At 39.5% G+C, this 5,202-nt stretch overlaps 1 non-coding gene across 1 annotated transcript; it reads left to right on the forward strand.

Annotated features, from left to right (window-relative positions):
- LOC101297797 lies at window positions 1-2,955 on the forward strand. The gene is made up of 6 exons (XR_185468.1): window positions 1-144; window positions 527-829; window positions 917-1,164; window positions 1,544-1,624; window positions 1,960-2,551; window positions 2,741-2,955. It is a non-coding gene; the product is annotated as an uncharacterized LOC101297797 (transcript).
- The last annotated feature ends 2,247 nt before the right edge of the window (window positions 2,956-5,202 follow it).

The following is a 5,202-nucleotide window of genomic DNA, read 5'->3' on the forward strand; positions in this document are numbered from 1 at the left end:
CCCCTCCTCTCTCTCTCTCTCTCTCCTCTTCTTCCTCTTTTGCTCTTTCTCTTTCAATCATATCGATCGCTTCTCTATTTCAATTTGGATGGAAGATTCCTCCTCATGATCTCTGCCGGAATTGTTTGATCGGAGCTTTCCTCGGTGCGTTATCCTCGTGTTATTGTATCTTTTCAACATGAATTTCTGTATATAATCTTGATGATTCTGTAAGACTTGGCTTCTCTTTGCTTTGTGTTTGAGAGCTGTTATGGATTTTCTGGTGAATGTGTGATCATTTTAAGCTAACTCTCTACTACTCTTCCACTTTGATTGTTCTTGTGTTAGCCTCATATAACAATTATGATTGAACTCTGCTAGATGATTTGCTTTGTGACCAAAAGCTAAACACAATTTATATTCCATATGATCAGTATATGATTGTTGCGGTTTATCTGCATTTGATCACTGGGAATTGTAGTCCGATTTGCTCAACTTGGAACCAATGTTGCATTATTATTCATGAACTGATTCATGAGTGTCTCAGGCACAGGTTGTTTCTCTAGGAAATCATGGATAATGTGTGTTCCATGGGCTGCTGCTATGGAGGTCTCCATATCCGTGCTACTCGTGATCTTCGCATTACTACCATGTGCTTCAATATCTCTTTGGAGAGACTGGTAACTCAAATGTTTGAATTGGGGATGCCTTTGGTAGGTACATAGCACTAGGTTCTTCAAATGCTTGAGATTCGTTAGAAATCTTAGTGGGCTATCCGTGACGAGATCCTTGGTTGGTTCATTTGAAGAATCTACTGTCTGGTCGGTTCTTATCAGGGAAGCCCTGTCAGGTTAGTGTTGGTACTTCTGCTGTGTATTACTCCTTCATATTGTCCCTTATTGTAACTTTATAACTGCTCACCTCTTGATATATGTAGAGAATTGATGGTTTTCTGGGTGTACTATTACTGGGTGAAACTTCTCACCGCGATCACAAAAGCTTCCTTTTTCAGTAACTAGTGTAGAAGGAGCTTGCTAGTTATTGTATCATGCATCCATAAATATTGCCGGAAATTCAGCATTGAATAGGAGTGGAGGACAAAAGCTGAAACGGGGACTATGTAATGATGATTCACAGATTGTCAAGAGCCGCCTGCGCATTCCTGTCAAGGGCCGGATACAGCTGGTATTGTTTCATCTCTCTCAAACCACTTTTTTCTGGTCTGAATTTTTCTTGGGAGGAAGTTAGCTTCCATTATTCTTGGGATGTAGAGTCACTTGTATGTTAATGTGAGCATTGGAATCAGGTAACTAAAGGCCTTTGTTATTCTGTTATCTAATTAAAGGGGATCATTGTCAATTTACGTTTCAAGAAAATATATTTTGGTAAAAGTTATATGCTTTTTTCAGTTGCAGAGTCAGTTGTCAAAGCTTTTAATCCATGTAAAGTTATCATGCTATCTACCCACCTACAATAAAATTTGTTAGTTGAACATGGTTTTCATATGTGCTTTTCAATTGTTCAAATGATATGAAGTTCACCTGTATGCTTTTCTTTTACGCAGGTTCTAAGTAATCCTGAAAAGACACCGATTCATACTTTCCTTTGCAACTATGATTTAAGAGACATGCCGGCTGGTACCAAAGTAAGATAAATCTTTCCTTTTCAACTGCAAATAATAGTGTATTACTGATTGTTTCACATCGATCGTGGCCTAAACTTTCTGTTTAATCCATTATTTTAAAAATGAAGAAGAAATATTTTATGTGCTGCATACTGCCTACTCTGCACACATAATCTAGACTTGCAATACTTTCCATTGGCTTTGAGTTGTGGTTTTTGAATGATAGCTAACATAAAAAACTTCAACCATATTGTAAGTCATATATGCATGTGCTTTCTTTTGTACCGTGTATCTGTTGTCTAATTACATATTATGTTTCTGTTCAATATTGTTCTAATCCATTCAAATCGAAGTAGACCTTCTTGCGCCAGAAGGTGACGTTAGCGTCTACCCCGACGTCCACTCAGCTGAGACATGAGGAGACAGATATTGATTCGAAAGTCATAGACACAAGAGTACAGAAAGCAGCTGCAGTAGAGTATACAACAAGATCACTAGCTCAGAGAACTGAATTTAAAAGTGAATGCTCCAATTTGATAGATTTAATAGTTGAGGGTGATATGTCCAAGCTATCCCCTAAAACAGAAAGGGTAGGAATTCCTTGTTTCGTGGGGGTTGAGAAGAGGTTCAATGGTGGTAAGGAGTGCCTGTGCAATGATGACAAGGACCACAACTGGGTTGATGCACGCCATGAAACTGACAGGAAACAAGCGGTTGGTTGTTCAAGAGTAAATCAAAAAAAGAATAGTGCGCTCTTCGTTATGCACTGCATCTCCGTTTCATTTGCCCTCTTCCTCGAAAAGGTTCCAGGTCAGTTCAGAGATGCAAATCAGATCCCTTGTGTGGAATACAAAGAAGAAACTTAGATATGGAAGGGGAGCGGAGATTCTCTACAATGACTTGAGGGTTGTATTCCCTCAGTGCCAGTCAGATGCTGATGAGGGCAAGGTATGTGTATATTTAGTGTACCAAGCATTATAACATGAGGCGTACACACGTACAGCAGAATTTTGTGTTTGGCAATGTAGATTGATTGTTTATGGTAATTTTGCATCTCACTATGTATTGTTTGCTATATATATCATATGTGATTAGCTGACAAAGGCCTGTTTGTTTTGTTTGGTTGTTCAATGGCAGTTAAACGTGGAATACCATTTCCCAGAGGATCCAAAATACTTCGACATCGAGTGAAACGTAACTGAACTGACAACATGCTCTGTTATTTGTATCCTTGAATCTGCTTATCTGGGTGTACATATATTCACATATGGTTTCGTTTGCCATGACTTGATCTTTAGTCCTTGTTCCACCTTGTACAGAATCATAGTACTAATAATTGAGTTTTCAGAAAGGAAGAACAATGTGGTACGTTTATTCTTGACAAAGCTAATTGGTATTTGGTGCAGTGCAGTAGTTGAGTAGTAACTAGACTTAAAGCCGCAGCAGCAGGAACAGTAATAGTTAGCTCAACCCTCACGCAAGACAAATCATAATAAATTTAATTTGTCTGGGGGATGTGATGCGATTTGATTAGATTTAAATTGCATGAGTCCTCGTACCTCCTCTCCTGTCACGCCCCCATTTTTGATTCCCTCGTCTTTTTCTTCCCCGTTCTGCCCTTAGCTTTCACTCCCTCTCCTTAATTCGATCACTATAGAATTAAGGGAAACACGAGGGTATATATGTCCTTCGAAATTTGTCTCTACTTTACTCCAGATCCTTTAAAGGAAAGAACTCACAGACCTAGTCACAGACACAGTCCTCATCACCTAGCTTGATCTCTGAAAATCAAAATGGGTCGTTACCAACACTCATCACCACTACCACCGACCCAATCCAGTAGACTATTCGCATGCCTTCTCTGCTCTCGCCGGTTCTACACTCGTCAAGCTCTGAACGGCCACCAAAACGTCCACAAGCGCGACAGAGAACCATCACCACCACCACCACCGAGCCAACCCACAAACTCATCGGGTCGAGTATTCCCATGCCTCTTCTGCCCTCGCCAGTTCTACACTCGTCAGGCTCTCGGCGGCCACCAAAACGCACACAAGCGCGAGCGAACAACTTATTTCCGAAACATAGCATCTCTTCATGTTGGAGGAGCCAACCAGAACCAGAACCAGTACTCCACCTCTCATCTTCCTCCACATGGGTTTGGGACGTTTCAGGCCTCTCCTTTGATCATCTCAACCCCAACTCCAAATGTGGATCTCACCCTTCGCTTGTAGTGAGCGTTCACTCTCTCATCTCTGTCACTGAAGTCGGTTCTGAGTTTTTGCATATTGTTCAGTTTAGCAGTAGCACTAGTACGTAGTAGAGAGTAGAGACCCGTTCTATCTTCGATTTTAATTTCAGTAGTAGTGAGTGAAATGATGGTCGATCCATATATGCTAGGCTTAGCTTAATCGCATTCAAGCTTGTTGTTTCACCATCGATTGATCAATGGAGTGCTTGCTAGCTTCATTTTGTTATTACCAGTTTCATCATGCATGCATGTATGCTTGTCGTGCTCTTATGAATGAATGTATGACGCATCTCCAAAGTCCAAACTCAAAAATCCATGCATCATCATTTTGTTATGTATGGCTAGTTATGATGTATATGGATGGAGTATTGCATGTATGGTTTGTTCTTTAGAGATGTGCCTCTGTTGGCCTAATCAATAAGCTAAGCGTTTTGATTTGATATGTGATTGATTGATTTATGGTAAACCCCAATGTTTTGATGGATGAGACCCGTCGCCCCCAACCCTCAAACTACATTGACCTATAACACAAGTTAACTACAAAAAATGACAAACTTTGCAAATTGTAATTTTCATTTTATTCGGGCATTCTACTTTCTTCTATTTCCTTGTGCGACTGGGACTAGCCAGACCTGTGCTACATTCGTGTATCAAACGGAGTCAAAACTATATGATCCAAGAAGACATACCAACATTCAAGTAGACAATTTGCCTATGAGAAGGCATACCAAGATAAGAGGTCTGCGGAAATCAACAACAACACAGACGTCTTTACATATCTTATACCTCACTTTTGCAGATAGATTGTCACGGAAGTGCAGAACACATCATTAAGATCATGATTGTTAAATCGAGAGTAATGTTATTTTGTGAGGTTTCGAATGCACACTCGGTGTACACGTACACACTTTTTGAAGATTTTCCTCATTTCATAAGCAATTGCAAACAAACTACATGTAAATGAAGTTCCAACAAATTAAATCACATTCTTTTGCTTTTACTACAAATTTAGGTAAAGCTAATGTTTTTCTATATGCAGCTTTCGGTTTATGAGCATGTATTCTTGATGCATTTTTTCATTCTACTAAAGTTTGTGTCGGGAGTGATTCTAAATTGCGTATCGATTAATCAATAACAAAATCAAAACTCATTGGCGTAATCACATAACGGTTCATGATATCAGATAACTTACTAAGCGTCTTTTTTTTTTATTAAAAAACTTGCTGAGCGTTTTACCTCCATCATGTTCACTTGTGTTTGTCGAGAAGCAAATTTTTATTTTACGGATGCAAATGGTGCAGGTTGGATTCAAGGAGGTAGTCTGTAGTCTTCTGACACAGAACAATTTTTG

Source organism: Fragaria vesca, unplaced genomic scaffold (genome assembly GCF_000184155.1).
Source record: "Fragaria vesca subsp. vesca unplaced genomic scaffold, FraVesHawaii_1.0 scf0513012, whole genome shotgun sequence".
NCBI classification, from domain to species: Eukaryota; Viridiplantae; Streptophyta; class Magnoliopsida; order Rosales; family Rosaceae; genus Fragaria; species Fragaria vesca.